We start from the raw sequence: 11,835 nt of genomic DNA, 5'->3' as shown, positions 1-11,835 counted from the left end.
AAGTGAAATTATTTTTTTTCTATGATAACGATTTTCTTTTTATTTTAGGCTTCTTTTACCGTGTATTTACTTAAGAGCTTTTAGTTATAAACACCATGGCCGATTGTACAGTTAAATATAATGAACATACATAGTAATGCGACTTATTTAAACTGATTAATTCACGAATTTTGGATAGCTAATTACACCATTTTAAGTACAATGACAATAACATTATTAAAGGAGTTGGGGTGATATAGAACGTTCTAATAGAAAGATAGTTTACTTGTCATATATACACAGTACTGTCTGTACAACCCAATAGCAGTATTTAGATGTATACACCTTAATAAAAAGTATAGATGTTTTATAATAAGTATAGATGTATACAACTTTACACCGATAATCTCCTTGCTGGACAACTTATTCACAGTATAGACTCGTGATCTGTTGTGTCAAAAATTCACTGACAATGCCGCACAACTGAATAGCAATGCTGGACAACTAAATTGCAATGCTGCACAACTGAATTGCAAAGCTGAACAACTGAATTGAAATGCTGGACAACTGAGTTGCAATGCTGGACAACGGAAATGCAATGCTGGACAACTGTATTCAATGCTGGACAACTGAATTGCAATGCTGGGCAAGACAACCGAATCGCAATGCTGGACGACTAAATTGCAATGCTGGACAAATGAATTGCAATATCGGACAACCGAATTGCAATGCTGTACAACTAAATTGCAATGCTGGGCAACTGAATTGCAATGTTGGACAACTGAATTGCAATATCGGACAACTGAATTGCTGGGCAGCTGTATTGCGATTCTGCACAACTGAATTTCAAAGCAAAACAACTGAATTGTAATGTCGGACAAATGGCTGACCACTGAACCGGATTGCTTGACAACTGAAATCCTGATTGTCGGACAATTGCGTCGCAGTGCAAGGTCGGTTACTGTCACTCTCAATGCCGAGAACTGACTTGCACTATCGGACACAAACGCAAATGCTTAATACAAGACCTCGCAGTGTAATCTCTTACGAACCCACGAAATCATTTCGTACATTTCAAATAGAAGTACTTTTCCCATGTATTGTTATAAAAAAATTCAGTAGCCATCTTTGAAATAATAAAGAATCTCATACTTTCATATGGAATATGACATTAAATATGTTCGTTAATAATAATAATAATAATAATTAGTTATTGTCATTTTATATTTTTGCATGTGTACACTGAGTTTAAAAGACCTGATATCTATGTTATTAGAAATTGCAGTCCAAAGTCCCACGTTTGAACGCCAAAATCCTGTTCTTGAATGTTTATTAAACATAAAAACTAATAATTTTGTTAAAAATATGATACATAGGAAATATTGACAGATACTGGGACAACTGCTTTTACATTAACATAAGGACTTATTGAGCCTTGATTAAATCAAAGGGCTGATAAATACAAATGTTAAGTTTGCTTCGTGGGTAGAACAGGACCAGGTGTCAACAAGATTATGTCACCAATGTGACGTTTTAAGTGGTAACAAATTTTTTTACATATTCAACACTCTAATCATGTTTCGTCGACATTGAGCCATGAATATGGCTTGCATAGTTTTTCTAAAGTTTGACCTGGTGAGCTTGAACGCAAATGACCCAGATTCGAATTCAAACTAAATATTGTCAAGTTAAACATTTTGACCGGCTTTATCATGAGTAAAGTTGTATCAATTTATTTTTTAAGTTTTAAATTGGTGATCTTGACATACATGACCCAGATTCGAACTCGACCCATATATTGCCTAAATTAATGTTTTATCAAGATCGAGTTTTAAATGTGGTTTTTAGAGATTTTTGAAAGCATACTTTGGTTTAGTGACCTAGTTTTCAGACGCACGTGAATAAGAATCTAACTGAACACAGATGTTTTCAAGGTTAACAATCTGACCAAGTTTCATCGATTTTGATTCATAAATATTGCTTTTACAGTGTAACGAGATCTTTTCTAATATGTTACCTGACGACCTTTTTTTGGACGCGCATTACCCATACAAGAATATGACCTATATATTGGCAAGGCACACTACTGACAACACACGACCACAGACGCGGAACATATTGTGACAAATAACTAATTAAGGGCACTTTGTGCTCAGGTGATCTTAAATTAAGTGAGAGGAAGCTAGTTGTTGACTACGCACAAGAAAGCTTTTTATTGTATCCCTAGTCAAATGGCATTTTGGCATCGCGACATCTGTCTTGCAAACAGTTTAACGAAATAATCGAAACTCAATTTGCAAGTCGCATACAGTAAACTTATTAGATGTGTACTACACATACAACCTAGATCAAATACAAGTACAAAACATGGAGTAAAAAAGGTTATCTGTTGCAAACAGAGTTAAGAAATAACTTAGCGTTGTTTTTAAGATACTAGTAAATTCCAATCTTGGCCCTTCTTATGAAAGTTCACATGTTACAAATGGGAACACTCTTCGTAAGATGAACACTCAGACCAGAGTGAAGACAAGATTTACTTTATTCCTCTTGGAAAAGGATTTGGGAAAATAACGTTTGCTTATAATTGGTGCATTCGTTGGAATGACATACATCAAAATACAAGATATACAAAAAGCGTTTCATCTTGTACAGTAGTGTAAATAGTATTCTTTAAACTCTATGTAATGTTTGAACCAATATATTATTTACTCGGTTTGTATTGATATTAGTTTAAACTTAATTTCAAGCAAATGCTTCATGTAATCATGTACACATGTATTGATATTACTATAGAACGATTCATTCTTGTTTGCAAACCAGTTACTGGTTAATGGTACTAAAGACTTGATATAACCTTTTAATCGGATGTGTAACTACATGTAGTTAATCATCTGGCTTTTCCTGGTTAAGCTGGTCCATCTGTACTCAGTGTACATTATTGTGACAGTAGAGTGGACTGGCCGTAGAATGGATGTAATGACCAACCCTGCACAAGTTATATAAATTATGTTATATGGCCTGTCGGGGATCCAACCCGCGATTCGAAGATTTCGCTTAACTACAAATCCGAGGAAGGGCATTCGTAATCTGACCGCTGTGATATGACTAAATAAATGTTGAAAAAGGCGAAAATCCAAAAATCAATAAGATTTTTTTAAAGAAGCATAGTATGCACGAGCTTTTTTACAACATCTTTAGTATTATATTTGGCTTGATTGCGCTCGCAATATTTTGATAACATCGTTTCATATTCTTGCTTGCCTATAGCTGTTTAAACATCATTTGCATAAAATGAAGATAATTGTTACGTAGCTCTTAATTATTATACTGAGTTTACGAATTTGATTCATTCCAATCGTCGTACGTTGTTATATCATAAGGCCATGCTATTGAATTCTATATTACCGGTATTGATATCAATTTTTTTTATTAGTGCCGTTGTTCTTTTTATGGTGTTGGTTTGTTGATGATGATGATGATGCTGTCCATGATGGTGAGGGTAATGATGATGGTGATATTTTATTGTTGCTAATGATAATGCCATTTTTGTATCACTGTTTTTGCTGTTGTTGATGTAGTGTTGTTGGTATTTAAGGTGAACCAATAAAACCAACAAGATGTTGGTGTGGAAATTCCTTTATCTTTATTTTAACAATAACAATAACATCAACAAATAAATTAATGAATTAGCCGCAACCTAAGAAATTCACATTTCTTAGCTGAGACGCATTAGACGACTAAAGCTATGATTGATATCCGACAATAGCCGACTTCAAACGGAAATACACGAGCATGGCACATGATACCGGCTCCATGGTGAGATGGTGACGCAGGACTTTTCAAATTCAGGGTGTTGACTGAAAATAAATACGGTTTGTTTGTTACATACGAATTGCACGAAACGGAATCGACATAGATACATAGATACATATTGCGTTATGTACTGTTTAAACTTCTACATGATTATATCATTGTTTAGAAATAAAATAGGGACAACAACACATATAACGTCAAATTAATATTAAACAGAGCAATGACAATTTAATACAGCTTCTTTTGAATGCAGACATCGTATTATAGTTCATGGAATTTTAAGGTCATGTTTACATTTTACTTTGTGTTATTAATGATACCACTGCATCCGTTTTGTGTTATTATGGCTATTATTGATATACAATCAACGCATTATGATGTTTTACACGAAAGTTGGACTGCAACAATTGTGTCTTCTTAGAGTTAAATACCATATAAACCGCGTCGTGTAAAAATGGGTCTTATGCCATACGCAGCCAGCGAAGCTCTAGACCGGTTTGCGCATCCGCGCAGTCTGGTCAGGAGCTACCTTGTCCGATATGCAGAAACACAAAGTTTCGTGGTCGCATTAGCGGCCATTATAACCCCTGACCTTAGTATTCGGATGCAAAGTCATATTTGAAGCTACAAAATATTCGAATATGTCCTAAGGCCCAGTTTCGCATGATGCTAGCTCAATTATTGGGAAACGCACTTTTATGTAGAATTGTAAACCGAAATTCGGTTGACATCAAAGAAAGTTGGTGCATAGCCGTATCGTTTTGACTGCATAAAGGTATTAACACGCTGTTTCGGTTATCTAAACACGTACCTTTAATATGTGTTTATTTGCCGGAAGCAGAAGCGTTGACGATGGTGATTCCACCGGAAGTGGTTGTGGTTCTGTTGTTGAACAGGACTGTTAGCAAGAAGAGGAGACCGATCATCATCAGCACTAGGGGTGAGAGAGAAATCCCTTTTTTATCACCAAAAATATACATGTTCGGTAATTGTAAGCTTTAAGGAAACAACCAACTCATTTGGACTCAATTGTTTTACTGGTTTCTGGCCTTACCTCTTTTTGGTAGTTTATTCCGCTGGAAAAGGCAGTCTCTATGCCATTGAAAGCCATCGTATAAATTTTCAGTTACTCAAGTTTGAATTTATTTAACCCTTTCTCCATAAGAAGCAAAGTGAAAATGGCTTTAACAATCAGCATAAAACCAGAACAGCATGCGAGTGACTCGCAGTCTGTTAAGATTTTATGCTGTTTGCTGCTCATCAGTAACTAAGGGTTGAAAATGAAGCCTTTAAAATTTGAATTTAGCAAGAAAGGTCTTTCATTAAATGTAACTTTCTACGGGACTACAAATGCGTCAAAATACGTATCTAAGTGGTAACACGTTTAAATGCTGTGTTTCCAAAGGTATGGCTCTATCTTCGTCAACCATGCATGGTGATATATTGAGTCGCGTTCTGAGAAAACTGGGCATAATGCATGCGCGTAAAGTATCGTCCCAGATAAGACTGTGCAATCCGCACAGGTTAATCAGGGACGCCACTTTCCGCTTTTATGACATTGTTCGTTCAAATAAAGACTCTTCTTAGCAAAAATCCAATTTAGGCGGAAAGTGTCGCCCCTGATAAGCCATTATTTTTCAATAAAAATAATAACCAATTACATGTATTAAAGTCTATGATGGTTTCATTTAATTTCACCTTTTCACTGATTTGTTTCAAATATAAGACAAGTTTACTCACAAAACAACTAATGTACTTACATCCTCCATTTCCAAAGGAATCGCTTTCCCCGACGCCATATCCGCCGTATCCGAACTGGGCGGCGGCCATGGCCAGCACAGCGGCGAAAGCGAGGGCGACGAGGATGATGGATTTCATGGTGAAGACTGGAAAAATGACAAGATTACCTTGGTTATAGCCGGATTTTGACGTGACAAAAACTATTTTCAGTCCACATTTGATCTTCAGTAGATAAATAAATATTTCGATCTTTTTTGTACATATTAAAACAAGAAAATGTTTCCATACAGCCAATGGAATACAATATGTAAACGCATTTTAACACACTGAGAAATAATTATCTTTACATATGTTCTATCTAATTTAAAACATAACCATAATAAGAAATACATCTAAACTCCAAATTTGAGCTATCCGAAAATCAGAGATACATTTAAACCCCGAAAATAAGCTACCCGAAAACTATTGTAATTTAAGGAGTATTACCTTGACTGTGAAGTGACTTGAACACACTTGGTGTGTGGTATATAAACCCCTTTGGCTTCCTTGTATTACGCTCCAAACGTCTCGACCGTTACATCTCGCGTCAACGTTATACCACAACTTTACGTCATCGTCAACGCCTGTGCAGACGTCAGTCCTTATGGCTAAACTGTTGCAGTTGCGTGCAAATCATGCCAACTTCAAATGTCGGGATATATCAGTCAATTAGATAAAAAATCTGAAGATAAAAATAATTTTCGACATTCACTGGTTTGAATCCAATTAAAATTTGTTTGAAGAGCATGTTTTTACGACGCAAACATATTAATTAAATAAAAATTCGAAAGTTTGTAATCGATATAATGGGACCCTAAGCAATGCATGAAATTTAAATTAAGGATTGTCATACGAACAGGACGGTAAATAGACCTCAAAGCTGTCAGTAATGGCTCGAAGTTCCAACTTGCCTGATATTCGCGGTTCATGGTTGAATTAGAATCTCAGAGCTAACACGATGATTGCACCAGATCGATATACGAATGTCGATCTTCAATGTTCGATGTCATAGCCCCTTCACACACATTTGTCATCATCAGTTGTGACACATTTGAGATCGCTCACTCCATAACAATAATCAAAGTACTGACAGTACTGGAGCCGTATTCACCAATAATAAACTCAAACTTAAACTCAAACTCAGACTTTGACTCAGACTTAGACTTACAAAAGACAGACTCAGGATTCGTATTCACGAACGCGTTTGGAAATAGACTTCAATAAGATCGTTTTTTTTCATGACGTCACGACTAAGCGAACTTTCTAGTATAGAAAACGCGCCAAATAGTGTCATAAATTTCCGAAGACATTTCTGATACAACTTGGACGATGGAGTGTTGGTCAGTTGATAAAAGCGAAATGAAGCGTCAGAAGGCTCCAGATTGGGCCGAGCCAACAGAGATTGTTTTGAACGCGCTGGTTCGGGACCACTGGAGCCTTTTATTCGGAGAATATAAGGAAATCGGAGCCGAAAAAATTTCCGTTATTCAAAGAAAAAATGGGACGAGGTGGCGAGTAGAATATCATTGTAAGTAATATGTTATTTTAGTATCTGCCTTATATTTTTAATATTTGATTTAATAGCATACGATTGGATTTGCTACCGATGTCATTTTTTTTACTAAAGCCGCATAATGCACAATGTAAATAAGGGGCATAACCACTTAACAAATTATACTAGCTACTTTCGGATTTCAGATGCGATTTTGGAATCTGTTTTAGTTTCAAATGTTATGATTTATAGTACAGTTGCACGTTCTCTGTGCCCAAAATTTGCACACGTGAATTGTTATTTAAGTATTTACAATGGAATATTTGTGCTATAACGGACAACTGTACCATTTTAGAAGGTATTTTTTAGTTCTCATCTCGTACCCTATTAGATTCGTAACCATTATTTTATTTGTATCCGTAAACCATCTTCAAATTTCTAAATGAACTTAACATTTACTACACGTTTACATTGATAACTGTTACCCTATTTGTCGTTTATATTTAAATAATCAACAGCCATGGTGGTAATACCGTAAACATAAAATGCAATGTTTTAAAAAATACTTCTACTAAATTTATTAATTTATAGATCTACACACATACACATGACATGCCATTTTTATTTAATATTAAAATTTCAGATTCTGAATTTTGGGTTGCAAGAACCGGAGAGCCTTTGTGTCTGTTAATATAAAATTATTATTTTTACTTTATTTACAAAGCCTTCAAAACAAGTAGATTTTTTATATCGTATATACTTGTATTACAATAACTGTGTGTATGACTGTATTGAAATGATGTATATTTGGCTATCATAATTGATCATTTATTACATGTATGCAGCATATTATATCTTCTGAGTTTGTGATATGAAGTCAGTATTATGTAACATGTTCACTGAACTGAAAAAACAACGCTTTGAAATAATGTATCCACTTTTATTTTGCAACAGCATACATTGTCATTAAATGCCACACATAAAGTAACAACACAAATGAACATAACTATCAACATTTTTACGTAGTTTTATTGATCATATATATGTTTTTTTAGTTGTTGCATCACAGATGTCGATTTGGGCAAAATCAACAACGAGCAATCAGGAACAGAAAGGTACATTAAAAAATCAACATATACATAACAATAAATATACATAACATGTATTGCATATTTCGCTTCTATTTAAATGTGTGCATTAAAAATAATATACACACACTGAAATAAATTGCTTGTATTATAAATTGTTGGTACTTTAAATCAAGTTTAAAAAACAACAACATCGATTCAATACAAACATTCCTCTTGTTCTTATTTATAAACAGCAAATAACACACAATGCTACAATAAATGTTATCTTCATCGACAAATAATAACATCAGTAATTTTTCCATATTAAATAAACTTTGAATTAACTGTTGTTACAGATACATCAAAACTACACATAATTGTAATGTTTTAAAATATAATGAGCAAAGGTGTACATGTATGTGAAGAGGATGGATATAAAAGCATCAATTTAAGTTGATCTACATCATCACAATTGTGTATGTGGGTATGAAAAAAAAATTTGGTACGAACATTTTGGGAACGAAAAATTATGCAAAAAAATTGGGTACGAAAAAAAATTAGAGTACGAAAAAAAATGGGTACGAAAAAAAATTGGGTACGAAAAAAATTTGGGTACGAAACAAATTTGGGAACGAAAAAAAAAATTGGGTACGAAAAAAAAATTGGGTACGAACATTTTTTGGTACGGAAAAAAACTGGGGAACTTGACAATCGCACATTCTTTTCCCTTTCCGTCAAACATCGGATAAGTACCTCGAAGGCAATAGTATGATTACACATTTATGGCGTACCATTTGGGTCGAAAGTCAACAAGACCTAGTAGGTAATAAGAGAAATGTACTTTGACGTACAATATGTACGTCGAAGTACATTTTTGTACTTCGATGTACAAAATCGTAATTCGACGTTCAGTCTTTACTGACCCTTGAGTATTAGCCAATCATAAGACGCCTTACATCTGTTGCTTTTAGAGATATTTGAAATTGAACATTATTATTATTATTTATACCAAATTATGCGACTATCGACCGCCAAATCATAGATATTGTGCGTATTTATTGACCTGGCGTGGCGGAATTAACCTCTGACTTATGCAAATAATGGTGAACACAAAATAAAACCAAACCTGGGAGGTTATTATACATTTTTAATCCCGTAATCGTTTGGTAACTGTTTGGTTACCGTTGGGAATTTCCTACAAAGTAATGCGCTGGACCATGATATTCCGCCCCGCATGGTCAATAAATACTCACAACATGCGTGATAATTTTATTTTTAAAAAGGTAACATTTAATCTTCTTCAAATGGGTATTTATAATCTATTTCAATGCATAAAATACTAAAAACTTCTTTGTAAAATGTTTTTTTTTTTAATTTTTCAATTTTTATTTATTTTGTACTCAATTAAAAAAGAGATTTTAAACATTTATTATGAATAAATCTGAAGGAAAAGCGGCTCATGAGACAAGTGTTTTGATCGTCTGTTACGAAAATTTGTATGTCGAAGTACAAACATGTACGTCGAAGTACGACGTAACAATTTATACTTCGAAGTGTATTTCATTTTGTTTGTCAAAGTACAATTTTTGTACTTCGACATACATATTGTACGTCAAAGTACATTTCTCTTGTCACCAAGTAGGTCTTGTTGACTTTCGACCGAAATGGTACGCCATACACATATCGTAAGCGTAAATTCGGTCCTACCTATGCACCAATCTTCACGCAGAGTTGTCTTTCCTTGCTCTCACATACACCTCTGCGGAAGGCTCAGTATGCCATTTTGCCCAGAAACAAGGCAAAACCGAACAAACGCATTCAAAGTACATTTGATTTGGATAATGCAATAGGAATTTTAAATTTACGATACATCGTGCAAAAACTTGCGAGTTTTAATGCAACGCTTTGGAACTATTTTATTGCCCATTTACGCATATGGAATCATTCAACGCACTTCACAAATGTAAACAAGTGAACATAATTTTTATTGATTGACGGTAGGCATTGCTTCGACGTATGTATGCATGTGGGTTTGTTAACATAAAAAAAAACATATCAATTTTATAATACGGGCAAAAGCAATTTAGACATAAAATTACATAAGAATACCACATATGGATGCGTCTCAAAACAATTTGCCACGCGACATATATTTTCGCGATGCTATTTATGACCTTGAACAAATCAAAAATACTTGGACATATGCTAAATCACATGTAAATACATACCTTAGGAAAAATTATATCAATGACATTATAATTGTGTAGCGAATCGCACTAAATATTCTCGCATTATTTGTTTTTTTTCGCAACTTTTCCAGAATTAAGTCATTACTCAATTATCTCCCCTGAATACTCTCTTCAGTGGGTATAAGCCGAAGACTGGTTCACTACATATAGTTACAGTCTTTACCAAACACAATTTACGTCAACATAACCCGTCTTAAATATATTGCCGAATCTCAGATTTCTTTCGAATCTATTTGCTTTGATCTTTTCGATGTCTTATTGTTATTATTATCCTGACAAATCACAAACGCTTGTTGAAAAATTTTTGTTTTAAAAATTAGATTTGGCATCTCTAATCTTCCAGTATTCTCGCGGTATTTCAATAACGACACCCTACTGTTTATTTGTCAGAAGTCGTGACGCATTTTCCATTCGCTTTCAGAAAGAAGTTTAACGTGTGATCATGCAATATTCTGGAAAGTTGTCGTTGTTATCTATCAGAAACACATTTATTCACAAAATTTAAAGATATTCAGATCTAACATTTTAGTCTTTTAGCTTTATTTTTAACGTATTTACGCCTCGTCTGCTCGCACTTTACCGATATCTCGAAAGGTTACATATCACTATAATAAGTTTAGGCCTAAAACCACAAAATCCAATACCGTTGGATCTTCGTACCACAATCTTACGTAAAAAATCTTCCAGATTCGAAATGAACAAAAAACAAGACATTTATAAATTGTCTGCATTATTGACCAAATTTTAAGATATTTGTTGGTTTTCCGTTTATAGAAGCTGTTCTGCCAAGGCAAGAGCTGGGCATCACACAAGCCATTCTATCCAGCAAAACTGACAGTTTCGGTTTACAGAAATCAACAAGGGATTCCTGAACTATTCCAAGCTATACACACAGTTATTATCTGTGGTGATCTTTATTTGTTCTGTTGGTTTACTTGGATGGGACATGTGTGAACTTTTATAGACATTTGAAAAGTCTATATCTGTCTATCTATAAACAAAATTCAGCTATTCAGTCTATTGACAAGTGTCTGCCAATAAATGTCAAACTAGTAATACAAAACTTACCATAAGTATGTAAAAGCACTAAGTACCTGTTGTGATCATTTTTAGTAAGATAGTGTAATTCTAAACAGTAGTGTAATTCTAAACAGTAGCAAATAGCTTGTTTAGTAAATGCATAATGCATTTAATATGATTTATATTCTATTGTGTAATTAATAAATTGGTTGTTACTTGTTAATCCATGATAATTTTTTTATGGCTAGTACAAAACCAGCATTGTTAATTTTGTAAAAGGTAATAACATCACTTTGTTATTTCATATACTAAAAATATTCTTGTACTGTAGGTTGATGACAGTGTTTTAGTATTACTAATTTTGTTACTATTATTTTATGTGCAAATAAATGATGTGAAGTGTTTTGTATCTCCACACAATACCACATACCTT

General features: G+C 34.0%; 2 long non-coding RNA genes across 2 annotated transcripts; one reads left to right on the top strand and one right to left on the bottom strand.

The window, feature by feature from the left end:
- Positions 1–3,605: 3,605 nt before the first annotated feature.
- On the bottom strand, positions 3,606–6,814 carry LOC127855238 (uncharacterized). Its single transcript, XR_008037421.1, has 5 exons — positions 6,740–6,814; positions 6,019–6,253; positions 5,553–5,678; positions 4,604–4,726; positions 3,606–3,836 (listed from the first exon to the last, which is right to left on the bottom strand). It is a non-coding gene; the product is annotated as an uncharacterized LOC127855238 (long non-coding RNA).
- Positions 6,815–7,246: 432 nt separating this feature from the next.
- LOC127855240 (uncharacterized) lies at positions 7,247–11,259 on the top strand. The gene is made up of 3 exons (XR_008037427.1): positions 7,247–7,421; positions 8,119–8,178; positions 11,157–11,259. It is a non-coding gene; the product is annotated as an uncharacterized LOC127855240 (long non-coding RNA).
- Positions 11,260–11,835: the final 576 nt, after the last annotated feature.

The sequence above is a fragment of the Dreissena polymorpha genome, chromosome 13 (genome assembly GCF_020536995.1).
Source record: "Dreissena polymorpha isolate Duluth1 chromosome 13, UMN_Dpol_1.0, whole genome shotgun sequence".
In the NCBI taxonomy this organism is placed as follows: domain Eukaryota; kingdom Metazoa; phylum Mollusca; class Bivalvia; order Myida; family Dreissenidae; genus Dreissena; species Dreissena polymorpha.
This window is presented reverse-complemented; position numbering and strand designations above follow the sequence as displayed.